This window comes from Mustelus asterias, chromosome 14 (genome assembly GCF_964213995.1).
Source record: "Mustelus asterias chromosome 14, sMusAst1.hap1.1, whole genome shotgun sequence".
Taxonomy (NCBI): domain Eukaryota; kingdom Metazoa; phylum Chordata; class Chondrichthyes; order Carcharhiniformes; family Triakidae; genus Mustelus; species Mustelus asterias.
In genome coordinates this window covers 17,117,800-17,139,087 of record NC_135814.1, presented here as the reverse complement: position 1 = coordinate 17,139,087, position 21,288 = coordinate 17,117,800, and the positions used below count along the sequence as shown (strand labels likewise).

General features: G+C 44.9%; 1 protein-coding gene across 2 annotated transcripts in view; it reads right to left on the bottom strand.

Moving 5' to 3' along the window:
• Positions 1-21,288, bottom strand: part of gli2a (GLI family zinc finger 2a) — a 433,016-nt gene that overhangs the window by 345,279 nt on the left and 66,449 nt on the right. The gene's annotated exons all lie outside the window — the stretch shown is intronic.

Here is a 21,288-nt window from a genome sequence, read left to right as displayed (position 1 = left end):
GCATGGAAACATGCCCGTCGGCCCAACTTGTCTATACCACCCAGTTTTTAACCACTAAGCTAGTCCCAATTGCCAGCATTTGGCTCATATCCCTCTATAACCATCTTACCCATGTAACTGTCTAAATGCTTTTTAAAAGACAAAATTGTACCGACCTCTCCAACTGCCTCTGGCAGCTTGTTCCAGACACTCACCACCCTCCGAGTGAAAAACATTGCCCCTCTGGACTTGGTTTAAGACCCATCCATACAGAGCATAATGCACATGGTGAACAATGAACAGAAATGGGTTCTCCAGCAAAAAGAATGAAGCTGAAGGTATCGAGCTAAAGGACATAGTATTCTATGATTGGCGGGTAAATCAGCCACCATTTTTGGAAGCATTTTTAAAGCTTCAAGAGTTGACTTGTGCACTGGTTTGGTTGAGGTGAGAGAGTGAGTCAGTTTGAAGTTAAAATTATTTGAGGAAATCCAATGACGTCAGCTTAATGTTATATGAAGAGACTTGAGCATGTAATGCTGGTTGACACTCCAGTGCAGTATTTAGGGACAGCTGCACAATTGGCTGGATTTTCGCTACCAAGGTGGATCGCCTGACTTGCCAGACCTGCTTCAGTAAAAGAAATGTATGGTTTCTGCTCCTGTGGGGATGGGATGTAATAGAATCAGGCCTGAGAACTCCCCCCCACTAACCCCCCCCCCCCACCCCTCCCACCCTCCCCCAGTCCCCCTCCCCGTCCCCGGAAGCAGATTGGGAACAATTTGAGTGCCAAGTTGGGCTGGTAAGAAGACTGGTCTTGGTTCTCTGTGACCTTGTGTCAGATCTTGTACATTTTGCTCTGATGCCCTCCACACACCCCCTGGCCCATAGCACCTATAGATCCAGGCCAATTCATGCCCCCCATGCAACCCACTCCACCCCCCCCCCCTCCCCCCAATGCTACCTCCACAGACATTTTCCCATCAGCAGACTTCAGGAGCCATATGGAGAACTTCAAACAATCTAATACAGCTCTCATTTGCACACACTTGATAATGAAAAAACTCCCATTCATGAAATCCATTCAAAATTGTTAAATCTCAAGTGGTTATCACTTATAACTAAACAAGCAAAAAAAACTTCTATTTATTAGCAAGTTGGTAACCTGTTATAAAAACAAAAACACTTCTATTCAAACCCCACATCAAACAACTAATCCTTTAATAGTCTCTGTAAACTACCAATCAAAATAAGAATGCCTGCTGAGATAATTGTAGCTTTTGAAACTCAGTCAAACGCTCATAATCTTGGCACTTGGGGAAATGTCAACCAAGAGTTCTAATGAATCTACATGACTAGATGCTAATGTTTTTTCTAACCCACACCAGATGGCCTGCCAATCAAAATCAGTCCAGCAGAGGTTGTTTTTTTAAACTGTCACCGACAGCTTCAGCCTGCTTTGAAAAGTTTAAAGTATGGGGCATTTTAAAAACTTCAGATCATGACATGTAAATAGACCTTATCTGCCCGCCTACTCCATCAATTCGTGACTCCCGCTCCGTGGGTTGAAGCCCTTGCAACAGCTAAAATGAAGCTTGTTTGAATTCAGCACTAAATAGTCATGCTGAGTGCAGGTTTCCTGCCTGAATGATTCATGTTATGCCCCCTTCTCCACGTCAACAAAAATTGGAGCTGTTGAAAATGGTGGCTGGTCTTTTGTAGCCATGTCTCACCCGCCATTTTATAAGGCACACAGCTTTCCTGACTCTGCAAAAATCCAAGCAAAGTCTTTTAATTAAGATAGCAAACTGGGGACCCTGTCTGCCCTCTTGGAAGGAATGTGAAAGATTCCATGGCTGTATTTTGAGGAAGAGCAGGGGACTCATCTCCAGGGTCCTGATCGATATTTATCCCGAAACAAACATCACTCATAATAAGACGATCTGATCATTCTCGCATCTGTTTGTGGGATCTTACTGTGCACACGTTGGCATTTCAGAACTAGTTTAATCGGTTGTAAAACACTTCTGGACACTTTATCATTGAGCAAGGTGCTTCGTAAATGTAAGCCCTGCTCTTATCTTGAAGAAACATTAATTTGCAACACTTAAGAGAGTAAATAGCTGTAGGCTGGTTTTACTTAGCTGGCAACTTGCATACCTCCGAATTAAAATGTTGTAGGTAAATATTTCACATCAGGGTTTGGGTGTGTAATCCAGTCTGGCATTTCAGCGCAGTACTGAGGGAATACTGCATTCCTACAGGTACTGTCCTCGAGATTGAGAGACTTGCACTGATGGACGTTAAAGATCCCTTGACGCGATTTGAAAAGGAGCAGCATATTTCTCCCAGAGCCTTGATCAATGTCTGTCTCTCTTCACCATCCTCATCAAAGAAAAAAACACATCTGACACCAAGTGAGCAATGCAGGCCAATTCAAAATTAATCAATAAAACTTTTTAAAAATTGCTCATAGGATGTGGGTGTCGCTGGCTGGGCCAACATTTATTGCCCATCCCTAGTTGCCCGAGGGCAGTTAAGAGTCAACCACATTGCTGTGGCCCTGGATTCACATGTAGGCCAGACCAGGTAAGGATGGCAGATTTCCTTCCCTAAAGAACATTAGTGAACCCGGATGGGTTTTTGCGACAATGGTTTCACATTCATCCTTAGACTTTGAATTCCAGATTTTCACTGAATTTAAATTTCACCATCTGCCGGGGTGGGATTCAAACCTGTGTCCCCAGATTACTCATCCAGTGATAATACCAAGACGCCACTGCCTTCCCCTCTGCTTTGACATTTAATAGTAAAGGAGGTTATGTATGAATTAGCATTTTTTGACTGAATAAAACACAACATAAATGGTACAGTGGCGAGCTTGGTCACTCACTAAAAAGTTAAATCCATTCCATACTGAAGCTCAAAGGGCAGTTTTTTTCAACCAAATCAGAAAGATATATTTCCCAGAAAGAGAGTATGAGGAGAGAGAGAAACCTCCTCCTAAAAAAAAGAGCAAGCAGAATGATCTTAGCGAGACAGTGAGGAAAAGAAGCATGTGGTCTATGTCAATGTGATGGCGCAGTGACTCAGGGTACAGTTGGCAAGCGATAAATAAACAGATGGTTAAAAACCAAACCGCTAGCCCTGTCTTCGAGAGAGGTTGCAGCCGGTCTCAGGGAGAAACGCGAAACAGCTCATCCCGCATTGTGTTTCTGAGTTCTTCCTCTCAGCCTCAAGCCAGGGGACTGGGCTTTAACCTCACTGAACTCCTGAGGAGCACTTGGACTCCCATTAGCTCAGATCTGCTCTTAAATGTCTGAGCTTCTGATTCTCCCAAGTATCAAAGTAAATATAAAAACAAGCAGGAACATCAAACGGCGATTCAATAATGGGAAATTGGGCTCCTCTGGCAGACTCCGAGGAATCCCTTTTGGGAAGAATCCAAAGAAAGCGCTGAATAAGGTTAAGAAAGGGAGCAGCGAACCGAGAAAAAAAATCTAATGCTGAAGAAAATGTACAATCTTTTTCCTCTGTTGATTTTGTAAATATTTTTGTTTCAGCTGAAAGCAATATTGGGAATTGCTTGCGCCGGTTTTTTGGGCCTTGTAGAATGAGATACGTGAATGAGTAAATCCGCATTGGTAACACGCCCCAGGTTAATGACTATCTACTGATGGTAACTGGCACTCCTCACTCTGTCGGGCTCACAAATTCCAACGCAGTTCCCTAATTATATGTCGGCTCGGCACTCGCTCTATCAACAAAAATATTCGCAAAATAAAACAAGCGGGCAGTTGACAAAAAAAAAATGTAGGTGTTGTTCTGAATTTTTCGCTGCTATCACTTTGCTCCCCGATGCCTTTGCAATGCTGACTGCTGGTGGATCTCCTGTACATTGTCCAAGAGGTCAGACACTGGATGTTGTTGAGCTATTCAACTACAGCAAGCAGCCCAGTCAACTAGAAAAGCGACAACAGACTTCCCCTTACACCCATTCAGAGGTTTTTTTAAATCCAGAAACAAGACAAAATAAAATTCACTATTTATTAGTGTCACATGTAGACTTACATTAACACTGCAGTGAAGTTACTGTGAAAATCCCCTAGTCGTCACACTCCAGTGCCTGTTCGGGTACACTGAGGAGAATTTAAAATGGCCAATGCACCTAACCAGCACGTCTTTTGGACTCTGGGTGGAAACTGGAGCGCCTGGAGGAAACCCACGCAGACACGGGGAGAATGTGCAAACTCCACACAGACAGTGACCCAAGCCGGGAATTGAACCCAGGCTCCTGGTGCTGTGAAGCAGCAGTGCTAACCACTGTGCCACCCATTGGTTAAATCAGTTGGTAACAACCCTCTGAACCAGAAGGTTGTGGGTTTAAGTCCCACCCTACAACACTGAGCACAAAAGTCTCAGCTTACACTTAGTGAAGAAGCATTGCACTGTCACAGGTGCTGTCTTTTGGGTGAGATGTTAAACCGATCCCCTCACTGTTGGACATAAAAGATTCTACGGCACTTTTTTTGAAGAGATGTTACCTGGCCCCTGCCTCCTGCCCCCTCCTCCCCACCGCCTCCTATCCCCTCCTCCCACCGCCTCCTATCCCCTCCTCCCACCAGCTCCTGCCCGCTCCTCCCCACCACCTCCTGCCCGCTCCTCCCCACCACCTTCTGCCCCCTGCTCCCTACCACCTACTGCCCCCCTTGCTCCCCACCGCCTCCTGCCCCCCTCCCCCCACCTCCTCCTGTCCCCTGCTCCCCACTGCCTCCTGCCCCCTGCTCCCCACTGCCCCCTGCTCCCTTCCGCCTACTGCCTCCCCTTCTCCCCACCACCTCCTGCCCCCTGCTCCCCACTGCCTCCTGCCCCCTGCTCCCCACTGCCTCCTGCTCCCCACTGCCTCCTGCTCCCCACTGCCCCCTGCTCTCCACCGTCTCCTGCCCCCTGCTTCCCACCACCTCCTGCCCCCTTCTCATCTGCCCCACATTTATCCCGCAATCAACATCAGTGAAACAGATTATCTGGTCAGTAGCACATTACTGATTGTGGATCTTGCTGTGCACAAAATGGCTGCCATGTTTCCGACCTTCCAGCAATGACTATCCTTCAAAAGCAAATCCTTTGTCTTTTCTTTGTGACAAACCACTCTGTCCATCCCTTGCACACAATTCCCTCAACAGTCACTCTCTCAGTCAACCCCTACTCCCACCATCTCACAAAAGCACTCTATCCTTGTGGCCAAGTTCATAGTCTGCACCCATCCAACTCTCCACCCTTTTACATTCTCATCTCCTGCAAACTTCCCAATTTGTATCATCGTGACAACAATTCATAGCCTTGAATTACTAATGGACAAATTGAACTTTTAAGAAAGATGTGTGTCTTTTTTTAAAAGAAGGACATGCAAGCAAAAACTGGCTCAGGCTGTAAAGTAACCACTTGCTGCAAATCCTCTATGGATTACACTTGGCCAACTTCTCCAGAGAGATCAGAACATCACACCTTTTTCAGACAGAGACACTTTAAAGGGAGAGTTGCAATGCAAAACCTGAACTGTAAAGTCCTGGGAGATAACGGAGGCTGATTACCATCTCAGCAGAAACCATCTCCTGTGTGTTATATCCCAGACTGTGAACATGATGTTAGTTGAAAGAAAGCAGTTTTTGATTGGAAGACATATTGGACAGAATCTTCTGGCTGTTCACGCCAGTGGGATTTTCTGGTCCCGCTGCAGTGAATGGGGATTTGGCTGAGCGCCAAATTTTCTGTCCTTGCTTGCAGTGGCAGCTCTGAACAGCTGTTATGATCATGCCCATTGTTTTCCCCTCCCAGGAATACAGAAGGAAAGGGGTTAAAAACCAACTATAATCCAGGTCGCTGTGTGCTAGTCTGGTGTTCTAGTTCTATTGTGCTAGTGTGCGCTGAAAAAAGTTGAAGAACATCCATTATGCATCCCTGCACTTGCAGATAAAAATATCTCTGTCTCGCTGGTGCTGGAAGCAAGTCTCAAGTCAGCAAAGCCACAATCGAAAAGGAAACAGGCCAACTCCTTTCAGCTAACCTGCAGAACCAAGAATCTCCAAACCAACTGCCAAAGTCAGTGCTACTGCAAACACCCAACCTAACAGCTGCAACATATCACCAACTACTTCCCACTGACAAGCCAAAGACTAATGTCATGTTGGCGAGGTTTATAACAGGTTCCCCCAGATCAGAACCTGGCGAGGGGATTTGCCCCCCAGGCGCGCAAAGGTGAGTATAGCCCCTGGGAGAGAGGGGCATGGCCAGGCAGTGCTCTGGGATAGCCACCCGATCTCAGTGCAGCCGGGGTTTGCTGGCGTGTGTCGATCCTGCCCCTTGAAATGACGGTGTGAAACATGCCCCCCCTGTTTTTTGTACCAAGTGCCATAAGATCTGAAGAGAAAAAAAGTCTGAGGACACATACCAACCAACTCAAGAACAGCTTCTTCCCTGCTGCCATCATAGACGTTTGAATGGACTTATCTTGCATTAAGTTGATCTTTCTCTACACTTTAGCTTTGACTGTAACACTACATTCTGCACTCTCTCCTTTCCTTCTCTATGTATGGTATGCTTTGTCTGCATAGCATGCAAGAAACAATACTTTTCACTGTACACTAATACATGTGACAATAATAAATCAAACCAAATCAAATTCTCTAGTGAGAAGCACACCAGTTTTCATTCAGATAGAGTCACAGAGTCATAGAGGTTTACAGCATGGAAACAGGCCCTTCGGCCCAACTTGTCCATGCCGCCCTTTTTTTTGAAACCCCTAAGCTAATCCCAATTGCCCGCATTTGGCCCATATCCCTCTATACCCATCTTACCCATGTAACTGTCGAAATGCTTTTTTAAAAGATAAAATTGTACCCGCCTCTACTACTACCTCTGGCAGCTTGTTCCAGACACTCACCACCCTCTGTGTGAAAAAATTGCCCCTTTGGACACTTTTGTATCTCTCTCCTCTCACCTTAAACCTATGCCCTCTAGTTTTAGACCCTACCTTTGGGAAAAGATATTGACGATCTACCTTGTCTATGTCCCTCATTATTTTATAGACCTCTATAAGGTCACCCCTCAGCCTCCTACGCTCCAGAGAAAAAAGTCCCAGTCTATTCAGCCTCTCCTTATATCTCAATCCATCAAGTCCCGGTAGCATCCTAGGAAATCTTTTTTGCACTCTTTCTAGTTTAATAATATCCTTTCTATAATAGGGTGACCAGAATTGCACACAGTATTCCAAGTGTGGCCTTACCAATGTCTTGTACAACTTCAACAAGACGTCCCAACTCCTGTATTCAATGTTCTGACCGATGAAACCAAGCATGCTGAATGCCTTCTTCACCACTCTGTCCACCTGTGACTCCACTTTCAAGGAGCTATAAACATGTACCCCCTAGATCTCTTTGTTCTGTAACTCTCCCCAACGCCCTACCATTAACTGAGTAAATCCTGCCCTGGTTCAATCTACCAAAATGCATCACCTCGCATTTGTCTAAATTAAACTCCATCTGCCATTCGACAGCCCACTGGCCCAATTGATCAAGATCCCGCTGCAATTGGAGATAACTTTCTTCACTGTCCACTATGCCACCAATCTTGGTGTCATCTGCAAACTTACTAACCATGCCCCCTATATTCTCATCCAAATCATTAATATAAATGACAAATAACAGTGGGCCCAGCACTGATCCCTGAGGCACACCGCTGGTCACAGGCCTCCAGTTTGAAAAACAACTCTCTACAACCACCCTCTGGCTTCTGTCAAGAACAGTAAGAGGTTTAACAACACCAGGTTAAAGTCCAACAGGTTTATTTGGTAGCAAAAGCCACACAAGCTTTCGGAGCTCTAAGCCCCTTCTTCAGGTGAGTAAGTTTTATGGTTCATGGTTAGTAAGTTTGCAGATGACACCAAGATTGGTGGCATAGTGGACAGTGAAAAAGTTATCTCCAATTGCAACGCGATCTTGATCAACGCCGGCATCTCCACATTCTGTCAAGAAGCCAATTTTGTATCCATTTATATACCTCACCCTGGATCCCGTGAGATTTAACTTTATGCATCAACCTACCATGCGGTACCTTGTCAAAGGCCTTGCTAAAGTCCATGTAGACAACATCAACTGCACTGCCCTCATCTCCCTTCTTGGTTACCCCTTCAAAAAACTCAATTAAATTTGTGAGACATGATTTTCCACTCACAAAGCCATGCTGACTGTCCCTAATCAGTTCTTGCATCTCTAAATGCCTGTAGATCCTGTCTCTCAAAATACCTTCCAACAATTTACCCACCACAGATGTGAGGCTCACTGGCCTGTAGTTCCCAGGCTTTTCCCTGTAGCCCTTTTTAAACAAAGGCACAACATTTGCCCCTCTCCAATCTTCAGGCACCTCACCCATGACTATCGATGATTCAAATATCTCGGCTAGGGGACCCGCAATTTCCTCCCGAGCCTCCCACAACGTCCTGGGATATACTTCATCAGGTCCCGGGGATTTATCTACCTTGATGCGCTTTAAGACTTCCAGCACCTCCTTCTCTGTAATATGTATACTCCTCAAGACATCACTATTTATTTCCCCAAGTTCCCTAACATCCATGCTTTTCTCAACAGTAAATACTGATGAGAAATATTCATTTAGGATCTCACCCATCTCTTGTGGATCCGCATATAGATGACCTTGTTGATCCTTAAGAGGCCCGACTCTCTCCCTTGTTACTCTTTTGCCCTTTATGTATTTATGATCCTAATACTTTGCCATTTTTTGGTAAGGTTCCACCCTCTGTATATGGTGAACATCAGCCTTGACTCATGTATGGCACGCACAGCTCTAAGACAGAACGTTCTGAGCGAAACCCCATTGCATAGACTTGAGCACATAATGCAGGTGGGCACTCCAGTGGCCTTGTGCAAAAAGGGAATAGTTTTGTAAATTATGGGACACAAATAAATGTTGATGCAGAGGGGTTTGTGTCTCTTTAAAGGGGAGAAGCTGCCTATGGTCACCTGGGACTGTGGCGATATTTACTTTCGTTGGTGTGAAGCATTTAACAATGTTCAGAGGTGATGAAAGGCACTATATAAATGCAAGTTCTTCCTTAGGTGGGCATTCTTATTCCTCTTATTCTTAATCCTTATTTCTCCCTGCATTCAGTGGCCACATATATGAATTGTCTAATCATAGAATCCCTACAGAACAGAAGGAGGCCATTCAGCCCATCGAGTCTGCACCGACCACAATCCTCCCCAAGCCCTACTCCCGCAACCTTACACATTTACCCCATTAATCCCCCCTGACACTAGGGTCAACTTAGCATGGCCAATTAACCTAACACGCACATCTTTGGAGTGTGGGAGGAAACCAGAGCACCCGAGGAAACCCATGCAGACACGGGGAGAATGTGCAAACTCCACACAGACAGTGACCCAAGCCAGGAATCGAACCCACCTCCCTGGCGCTGTGAGGCAGCAGTGCTAACCATTGTGCCACCGTGCCGCCCCTAGTGCTGTCTAGTCATGGAAAACTTTGCTGATTCCTTCCCCCTCTGTAGCCTGGTTGGGTTGGAACGCCAGCCTATTGGCCAGCTGAATTCAGCTGAAAAAAAGAGATCCACGTAGCAGCAATTTAGCTTCACTCTGAAGACAGGCTCCATCATGAATGATCCAGGCCTTGGCAAGCCGGCTTACAAAGTTCCATCTCGTTGTTCCCGAGGCGTCGCTGCAATAATTCTGGCACCATTTAAAAATACAAGTGTTATAATGACAGACATTATGAATGTGAAGTTGGCAGCAGTTCAGAGGGTGCACATTCAGCTCCACTGCCAAGAAAAATCCAAAAACGCCACTTCTTTTGAAGTGAAACTAGGTCGGGGTTCCTTTTGCCAACGATGTCTTGGGTGGGACATTGCGTAATGTCAAGGAGCTGACTCTCACAGATAGGGCCTGGAAGGCTGATTGATCGCACGCCCATGGTTCGACATTGCTTCCACTGATAGTTTCATCACCTTAAGCACTGATTTCATGGTGGTCGCCGAGCTGGATGAACAACATAAATGGCTGATGGCTCCAGACTATGTTCTTTTCTGTTTTCTCTGGTCACCAGCCAACTCATTTCTCTATGAACCTTCCTCTACTGCTGGGAGAAGTCCAGTGGTCAGAAAATGTTAAGTTGTGATTCACAATTTTTGACTCCAGTAATGAGGAACCTGATACCAACCCTTCCAACCACGCCCCCCCCCCCCCGCCCCCCCCCCCCCCACCATCCCCAATCCGAATGTGACAACTTTCCCAGCACTGCTGGCCAAGACAATAGCAAAGTTTCCACTCGAAGCAGTTCCTTACAATATAAAAGTGTCAATCAGAGCTCAATGCTCCTTCCCTGGCCTCTGAGCTCAAAGGTTGTGCGCACGGCCCACTGAAGAGACTTGAGCACATAGTACAGGCTGACACTGCAGTGCAGTGATCAAGGAATGCTAGCAGACAGCTTGGTATGGCTCCTGCTCTGACCAAGACCGCAAGAAATTCCAAATGGTGAATGTAGCCCAGTCCATCACGCAAACCAGCCTCTGTCCACACTTCCTGCTGCCTCGGAAAAGAAGCCAGCATAATCAAGGACTCCACACACCCTGGATATACTCTCTTCCACCTTCTTCCATATATTAGGCTGATTTTTTTCTACACCCTGGCTATGACTGTAACATTACATTCTGCACCCTCTCCTTTCCTTTTCCCCTATGTACTCTCTATGTATTCTATGAACGATATGCTTTGTCTGTATAGCTTGCAAGAAATAATCCTTTTCACTGTATCCCAATTTTAATTATTTCTATATAAAAGTTTATTTATTAGTCACAAGTAGGCTTACATTCACACTGCAATGAAGTTACTGTGATAAATCCTCTAGTCGCCACACTCTGGCGCCTGTTCGTACACTGAGGAGAATTTAGCATGGCCAATGCACCTATCCCACACATCTTTGGATTGTGGGAGGAAACCAGAGCACCCGGAGGAAACTCTCACAGACACGGGGAGAATGTGCAAACTCCACACAGACAGTGACCCAAGCCAGGAATTGAACCAGGTCCCTGGCGCTGTGAGGCAGCAGTGCTAACCACTGTGCCACCGTGTACCCAATACATGTAACAATAATAAATCAAATCAAATTGAATCAAAAAAGGTGCATTCTTTCAGATGTAATGTTAAACCAAAGACTTATCTGGTCTCTCAGATAGATGTAAAAACCCCAAGGCACTATTTCAATGAAGAGCAAGGAGTGGTTTGGGGGGTGGTTATCCTCAGTGTCCATGCCAATACTTATCCCTCAACCAACATCATTGAAAACATTATCATTATCACATCCAAAAACAGAAAATCTCAGCGGGTCTGACAGCATCTGTGGAGAGAGAACAGAGCCAACGTTTCGGGTCTGGAAAACCCTTCATTAGAGTTGGATCATCCAGACTCAAAATGTGGGTTCTACTCTCTCCCCACAGATGCAGGTGGCACGGTGGTACAGTGGTCAGCGCTGCTGCCTCACAGCACCAGGGACCCACGTTCAATTCCAGCCTTGGGTGACTGTCTGTGTGGAGTTAGCACATTCTCCATGTGCCTGTGTGGGTTTCCTCCAGGTGCTCCGGTTTCTTCCTACAGCCGAAAGATGTGCAGGTTAGGTGGATTGGCCATGCTAGATTGACCCTTAGTGTCAGGGGGATTAGCAGGGTAAATATGTGAGGTTACGAGGATAGGGCCTGAGGAGATTGTCGTCAGTGCAGGCTTGATGAGCTGAATGGCCTCCTTCTGCACTGTAGGGATTCTATTCTTTGCTGTCAGACCTGCTGAGATTTTCCAGCGTTTTCTGTTTTTGTTTCAGATTCCAGCATCCGCAGTATTTTACTTTTATCACATTGCTGCAGTGGGACATTGCAGTGGGACATTGCAGTGCACAAACTGGCTGCCGTGTTTACTACTTTACAACAGTGACTGCCCCACAAAAGCATTTTAGTGGCTGCAGAGCAGTTTGGGATGTTCTGAGAAGGGGCTATATAAATTCAGATCGGTCTTTCTTTCTCAAGGTGACTGAGAAGCATATGGTGAGAAGTCGTCATTTCTACACGGAATCAACGACAATGTGTTTGGGGGTTGATTTGGTAAATGTGAGTCCATTTCTGTGGACAGAAAATCACAAAGAGTCTACCACAACTACCGTCTTGACTGGTAATCCACTATTTCTATCACCAGATTAGCTACTAATCCAGAAGAGAGTTGGAAATCCCTGGAAGTTCAACCCAAGCCACAAAATCAACCAATTAAATCTTTTTTCCTTGAAAATATCACACATGATATTAATCAAATATACCCAAACTTATCTCTTTATACAGTATGGTGCAATAGCCTGGTAATATGTAATATCTACATTTGCAAAACGGGTGTCCTATAAAATAAGGAATACCACGGATCTTAATAGAAGTTTTGGAAAAGGATTTGCTCAAACTGTAATATTCCTTTAATTCTATAGGACAATATAGAATCATACAATCCATACAGTGCAGAAGGAGGCAATTCAGCCCATCGAGTCTGCACCGACTCTCCGACAGAGCATCTTACCCAGGCGCGCGCCCCCCCCCCCCAATGCATTTATCCTGGCTAAGCCCCCTGGACCAACACATCTTGGGACACTAAAGGACAATTTATCATGGCCTATCCACCTAACCCACACATCTTTGGACTGTGGAAGGAAACTGGAGGAGCCCCACACAGAAACAGGGAGAATGTGCAAACTCCACAGACAGTCCCCAAGGCTAGAATTGAACCTGGGTTGCTGGCGCTGTGAGGCAGCAGTGCTAACCACTGTGCCACCGTGCCACCCCTACATATGGGTAATAATCATTTTGTACATTGTGCAAAATCAATGTTGACTTTCCATTTATACCACAGACACTGGAATCATGGTGAATCTTGGAAAAACACAACACTTTCAGTATCTGATAAGTAAAGCTCAAAGAGTTGTCTTTCTAACAATCACAAATGAGTGAGTATGCACAATTCCTTTAACTGCCAGGTTTTGCCAAATGAGGAAACATAAGATTAAAAAATAGAAAACACACTTTGATCATTCTAGTTTATAATGCTTCAGTGAACACAAAGATGAACAGGTGACCAAACTGCCGCATTGTCAGGAGTGGCAACTTTCAAAGCAGACCTGAAACCAAGGCCCTATCTACATAAGAACATAAGAACTAGGAGCAGGAGTAGGCCATCTGGCCCCTCAAGCCTGCTCCGCCATTCAATAAGATCATGGCTGATCTTTTCAGGAACTCAGCTCCACTTACCCGCCCGCTCACCATAACCCTTAATTCCTTTACTGTTCAAAAATGTATCTATCCTTGCCTTAAAAAAAAGGCATCCACATCCTCAGGTTCAAGATGAAAGATCCCGTGGGAACTACATGAAGAATTCTCTTGGTGTCCTGGGCGATATTTATCCCTCAACCAAAACCTTAAACCGAGGATCCGGACAATTTACTTTATTGCTGCCCATGGGATCTTACCGTGCGCAAACCGCATTTCAAACACCTACAACAGTCACTTTCTTGGTTGCTAAGTGCTTTGAGACATTGTGAGGTTGTGAAAGTCACTCCATAAATATATTATTCTGTCTGCCTTGCTGGTTTGCTCAAAGGGAGTATCAAATTGTATTTAAATTGAATTATTAAATGAATATTCAGAATAAAACATTCTGCCGCTGAAGTGCAAATACATATCCGAGTGAGCTATCCGTTTCAATCCAAGACAGAAGCTAAAAAAGTACCACCTATGAATACACATAAAAGCCTACACACAGACTGTCTGTATAATTTTGATGATTAGATCGGACACATGCTGAAACATGTGGAGAATGCATAAGACTTGACTTGTCCTTAAACTTCCAGCAAAATTAGACACTACAGTCTGTCTAGAAGAGAAAGTGGAGGAGGGGTTCAGAAATATATTTATATAAAAATATATATATATATGAACCCACGATTTGTCTTTTTGTAACTGCAATTACCAAAGGTGATTTGATTTATTGTTGTCACATGTATCAGTATACAGTGAGAAGTATTGTTTCTTGCGCGCTTTACCCACAAAACATATCGTCCATAGAAAAGGAAGGGAGAGGGTGCAGAAACAGTCGTCGCTAGGGTGCAGAGAAAGATCAACTTAATATAAGGTAGGACCATTCAAAAAGCTGCTGTGAGAAAAGGTTAAAGCTGGTGCTGGATCCAAGTTTAATGTCTTGCTACGGGAACCAACACAAATGGCCGCTAAAAGGGCCCTTTTATTTCCAACACACGTTCCTCTCTAGATGCGCCCTGTCACCAGTGGTGTCCGTTTACAGGTAATGTTTCCCGATCCCTGAAGCTCCTAACAATGATTAATAGTTTTAATTACTTGTCCTAAAGAACGTTTTGTCACATTCAATAACGGTTTTCAAAAAAAAGTCTTCCTTCCGATTTCATTTCAAAGGTGAGAGTGGCTCTGGTGTCATTTGCACTCGGACCCAGCCAGAGAAAGACCAATGTAAGGAATCATTTCTGTGGTCCCTCATTACATAATTGAAATGTCTTTATGCATGATGAAATGGATGACTTTTTTCGGGGTGCAGTAATTGCGGCCATAGAGCAGAAACTCTGCACTGATAACACGTCAGCCTCGGTGAGATTACAAAGCCAGGGTAGAAAGAATTTGCATTGAAATAGTGCCTTTCATAGCCTCAAAACGTCCCAAAGCACTTCCCAGCCAATGAAGTGTTTTATTTTTAAGTTTAAAAGCAGAATTGTTTCATTTTCCAATTACAGGAAGAATCAGCCTGCATTGCTCTCGTAAGGGGGGGGGCGGCTGTCAGTTATATCTCCAGTTTATCTGCTTTTTTTTTGATGACGATGGCTAAGAGAGAGATATTGTTCAGGACTCTGGGAGAAATTTGCTGCTCTCTTTCAAATAAAACCAAGGGATCTTTAATGTCCATCAGTGCAGGACTCACAGTTTAACGTTTGATCTCGGGGACAGTGCCTCCAGGAATATAACACTCCCTTCAGTACTACACTGACTGCCAGTCTGGCATTATCTGCCTGGATAATGTGCTCAAATCCTGATGTGAGGCTTTTAATCCGTAACCTTTTGAATCTGAGACAAGAGTGTTACCAACTGAATAAAGCTGACAGACAGGTTTTTATTCTGAGGCCATATTATTTATTTAAAGAAAAAAGGGGTGAAGGTAGAAGCTAAAATACCCTGGGGAAAAAAAACTTTTAAACAAAGGATATTAATAAAATTTACTGATAAATCATTTAACAACACTGACACGGATATAAAATTATTTTCCATTGTTCATCAAATTCACCATTAAAAACCCAATTGCACCTCATTGGACAAGGGGGTAACCATTTACGGGATATGTAATAGCGAATGTCAGAGTAGAAAAGCTGAGGATTTTGCGGATTTCAATGTTTGCTGCTTCTGAGGGTTGGGGTGATTGGGGCATTGGGGGGAATTCACGGTGCAGTCTCTATTAGAAACCTGAGTCATAGAATCACTGCAGTGAGGGAGGAGGCCATCTGCACTGACAACAATCACAACTAGGCCCTATCCCCTTAACCCCACATATTTATCCTGCTACACCCCCTGACACTAATGGGCAATTTAGCATGACCAATCAACCTAATCTGCACATCTTTGGACTGTGGGAGGAAACTGGAGCACCCAGAGAAAACCCACGCAGACAAGGGGAGAACTCCACGCACAGTAAGAAGTCTCCCAACACCAGGTTAAAGTCCAACAGGTTTGTGATGACTTCAGCCAGGCTTGCTAGAGTATGAACTACCTGATGAGTCCTAATTGATGGTTAAATCAGGGAGCCTCACGCTCCCTATTTAAAGCAGGTGTGTCAGACTCCCAGCCTGCATTCAGCAGGGAGCAACTGGAGAGCTGGCTGTGTACAGATGTGTGGTGTAAATAAAGTAACTTGGTGATGGGACTTTTGCCTCCGTGGAGTTATTACAAGGTTTATGTGGAATCACGAGATTTTGAGTCTCACCTGATGAAGGAGCAGCGCTCCAAAAGCTCGTGATTCCAAATAAACTTGTTGGACTTTAACCTGGTGTTGTGAGACTTCTAACTGCGCCCCACCCCAGTCCAACGCCGGCATCTCCACATCAAACTCCACGCAGTCAACCGAGGCCGGAATTGAACCCAGGCCCCTGGTGCTGTGAGGCAGCAGTGCTAACCACTGTGTCACCACAACATCAGGATTTCTGCACTTATCTCTGAGTGTGCCTGATAGCCTGAAATTGCGGGTCAGGTCCAGAGGGAGTAATGATCATCAGTGATGAACATTCACCATCGAACCCTCTCAATTCCCATACAGATTCCAGGTCTTTTTCTTTTCCCCGCTGCAGCTTAAAGTCCTGATCTTGGTTTTCTGAGTGCGTCAATTGTTTTACTTGGCACTCATACTTTTTATTATTACTCTGGCCAAACTTCACCAGGGAAAAACTCAATTAAAACCGTTCCAGCACTTGGCTCTCTTAAAACATGAGGATCGTATCAGTTTACAGACCATACATTGGTCCTTTGCGTTTTTGGTGACCTGCTTGATGATCTCAGGAAAACTTCCCATACAAACCTGCAGCAAGCCGTAAATTTCCCAATGCCCCCTACTCAGTTCCAGATATTTATTTTACTGTAAATAGAGACTCCACTCCAGGAGGTTGAGCACAAATTCCCAGTCCCACTGAGGGAATGCTGAACAGGAGGAGCTGCCATCTTTTGGGCGAGGTAGTATACGTAGGTCCCGTCTAAGTTCTCAGGCGGGGGTACAAGTCATTATTCTGAAGAAGAAGCTGGGCTGTTCTATCCAATGTTCTGGCCAATACTAATCCCTCAGTCAACACACAAGAATATAGATTATCTGGTCATTAGCAGTTTTCTATTTGTGCTACTTGGCTGTGTGCAAGATTGCAGCCCACATGATAACGATGACTCTGACATAAAAAGCACTCATTGGACCTAAAATACTTCGGTACATACTGAGGTGGTGGAAAGCACTCGATAACTGCTGGTCGCCCTTTTAAAACAAAACTATGCTGCCACCCAACTGTTTCTGAAGGTTTGTTAGGTTGATTCCAGGTTTGAAGGGGCTGTCGTATGAGGAGCGGTTGAGTAGCTTGCGCTTGTACTTGCTGGAGTACAGAAGAATGAGGGGGGATTTGATTGAGGTATATAAAATACGCAACGAGATTGATAAAGTAAATGCTAACCAAATGTTCCCCCTTCCAGAACAGCCTAGGACAAGAAGTCATAGTTGTAGAGTAAGAGGGGGGAGGTTCAAGACAGCGTTAAGGAGGAGCTACGTCTCACAGAGTGTTGTGAATCTATGGAACTCACTGGCCAGAGTGCAGTGGATGCAGAATCAATCAATGGATTCAAGAAAGAGATAGATGGATATTTGATTAAAAGCGGGATAAAGGGCAATGGGGAAAAGGCGGGGAAGTGGAGTTAGGATGAGATGGAGATCAGTCATGGTCATATAGAATGGCGGAACAGGCTCGAAGGGCTGAATTGCCTACTCTCACTCTGAATTCCTATGGACCTAATTTGTTAGCTTTTGAAACAATTCATAGAATCATAGAAGCCCCACAGTGCAGAAGGAGGCCATTTGGCCCATCAAGCCTGCACCAACAACAATCCCACCCAGGCCCTATCCCCATAACCGCACTTAATTACCCGGTTAATCCCCCGACACTAAGAGGAAATTTATCATGGCCAATCCACCTAACCCGCACATCTTTGGATTGTGTAAGGAAACCGGAGCACCTGGAGGAAACCCATGCAGACATGGGGAGAATGTGCAAACTCCACACAGGCAGTGACCCAAGGCCGGAATTGAACCCGGGTCCTTGGCGCGGTGAGGCAGCAATGCTAACCACTGTGCCACCGTGCTGTCCCTGTATTTGGATCTATGTAGAACCCTGCAGGAAAGCAAAGTCGAGGGATAATACATCGTAATGTTAGTGTCATGTCAATTGACTCATTTTCACCTAAATATACCTGAACACTATAGACCAATAAACAGCAACGTTCAGTAAAATCTATTACCTGGCAGGCACAAGGGAATGGCTGATGCTGGTTGATCAACAATGCTGGATACCAGGTTCCATTTACCAAAGCAATAGAGTGCAATGCTTGTAGTATGAACTAATATGCAAGTTATGAACAGGATTCCTTTTACTTCTAATCTTCTGACAGTACATTAAAACATAAATTGAAATATAAGGTAATACAGGTCCGGGTTCCGCTTAACTTTGTAAAAGCTTCTGCTTGGTAAAGTGATGACCCACATTAAGGGAAATATCAGAGAAATAGCTGAGAATTTTGGTTGTTTGGAGTGCTGGTTGATACAAAGTTTACTGTGCCAGTTTATCTATTTTCATGATGTTGGTTGAAAGGTAGGTACTGTTCGGGGCATCAACATGAAGGAGTTTTAACATCTCACCCAAAAGGCAGCATCTCTGATTATTTTCTTTACTCCTTAGTTACGAATTACATTTGAACCACCTGTCACATCTGAATGAACTGTGGACTCTGAAGCTGCAGTGCCCCATGAACTGATCTGCTTTTGGACTCAAAGCTTGCTACCTGACCAGAAACCACAATCCAAATGGGATGAGTTTTGAAACTTTTCTTTTGGAGCAGAGTCTGAGAATGAGAAGGGAGAAGTTTATTGGCCGCTGATGTTGGTTCAATCTCCTACTGGGTTCTGAGAGTGACATGAGTCAGGGCCCAGGCATGGTTCCAAGTCTTAGATGCAGAAACGGCACTGATACCTGGGTACCATAATACACCTTCAAATGCCTAATGTTTGGATCAAAGTTTGTGGCAGATCATCTCATTATTGACAAATTCCAGAAACAAAACAAAAATAAATGACAGGCTATCATATTTTTTAAAATGTTAGAATATTCCGATCATATCTGTAGATCTGCTTCCGGAATCCTATGTCGCTGCTTTTCATAGAATCCCGACAGTGCAGAAGGAGACCATTCAGCCCATCGATCCTGCACCAACAACAATCCCACCCAGGCCTTATCCCCGTAACCCCACGTATTTACCCTGCTAGTTCCCCTGACATTAAGGGACAATTTTAACATGGCCAATCAACCTAACCCGCACATCTTTAGACTGTGGGAGAAAACCAGAGCACCCGGAGGAAACCTCGAACACGGGGGAGAACATGCAAACTCCACGCAGACAGTAACCCGAGGCCGGAATTCAACCCGGGTCCCTGGTGCTGTGAGGCAGCAGTGGTTAGCACTGTGGCACTGTGCACAGCTTTGTTTTAAGCTTCCATTAAGCTTTAGGTATATAAGCTCTTTACTGATGAACTGCCCCAAAGATGTGGAATTCTACTGATGGGATTCAAACCAACCTTTGCAAACTGCATTGAGCACTCAACTGTGATAGGTTGGTGGAATTTGGTAAATGTTTTAATCAAAATTATATCCAGAATTATGTTTGTCATCAGCAATATGATCACCATTTTTATTTATAGAGTAGAATGCCATTCCTACCATAATGGAAACTGCTCTGTCTGGTGAGACAGAGGGAGAGACAAAGAGTGAGAGAGAATTAAGAGAGGGAGAGAGTAAGAGAAAGAGAGGACTAAATTGAGAAAGAAGGAAAGGCAACAATGTGTTTATATAGCGCCTTTCGCAACCTCAGGATGTTCCAAAGCACTTTCCAATCAATAAAATGGTTTTTGAAGTATAGTGACTTTCAGGATTTGGAATACAGGAAGGCACCCATTCTGCCAAACCAGTCCACGATTGAGTTTTACCAACCCCTGTGGACAAATCATCTTGACCACATTTAATCGCATCAAGGAGTGTCTGAGAAATGTTGTCTATCGTGGGGCATGGGAATGAAGGCAAGTGCAAAAGTAAGGAACAACATAATAACATGGCTTCAGAAAAGTGGAAACTGGGCAAGAAGAGAATGTCAGACACAAGGGGTGGGATTTTACGACCTCGCTGAGGCGAGATCATAAAATCCAGCCCGAAGCCAACAGAGATTTCGGTTCTGCGAGCCTCGCCCTCCCCGATTCTGGGGCAGGTGAGGGAGTAAAATTCTGGTCAAGGTTTAGTCATGCAAAGATTCTAGATGAATAATCAGGATGATGCAACACACCCAGATATTGGAGATTCTGCTGTTTTATAAGAACTCAGGAAATTGCACACTGAACTCCATGGACAGTTATATGAAAGCATGGAATAAGAGGAGCTATTGAGTCACACCCTCTTCTAGTCACCTGTGAACTATTTGCACAGTCATGGGTTCGCCTTTATTTAATCTCACCAGAAGCACATGCTCCTGAAATGTTATTCAAAGCTGACTTCAGTTGGTGTCCTCTTTCTCCCAACAAGACACTGAGACTCAGATACATGCACGGGCAGGGTCGTCAAGTGGCGTACAGGAAACCAGGTTTGGACATCCAAAGTATCCAGGCTGAGCCATTGGGTGGGAGGTCATTATAGATGTAGGGCAGGTTGAGGTCAGGAAATGGACCAAATGACATGATGTCGGCACAGGATTTGACCAATAGATAGATCTGTGGAGCGGTATTCTGAAGTCTCTTCCTCAACTTCACTGTCCCCAAAGTCCAAACTCGGCATGGAGCCGACTTGTTCCATGCCGGTTCATTCTGTAGGCATAAAGCGCTGTGGGCAGCCTAAAAAGGGCCAACATGCGACTTCGGCCTCTCACTGGGGAGGAGCTTCTGCCCTCAGGGAACTGCCAGCCAACCAGATTGGCCGGCATCCCCATCAGGCCCACCCAGAGCCAAGAGCGCATTAGTGGACACTGTCGGGACTGCAGTGAGTAAGAAGAAGAATGTCCATGCACTCCGGAAACAGCTAAGGTCTCGGGCAGGAGGTTGAGGGGATGGGGTTAAGGCAGCAGATGGGTAGGAAGAGGGCTTTTTACCTTGCAGGGGGGCATTCCCCCAATCCACAAGGGGCAGCCCTTGAAGATAGAACATCCCTTTAAAGAAATTTTAAGAAAAATTGAGTTGTCCACTCCCCCATCTGTCAGCTCCAACCATCTCATGGCGTGGGCAACATATTATTGGATCGGCTAGCTTGGTAACAAGCCTAATTAACCCTTAATTATCTACATAAATATGATGGATAGGCTGCCAATATTGGTGCCTGACCACTCCCTGTATTATGGGGGTGAGCTCAGGGGTG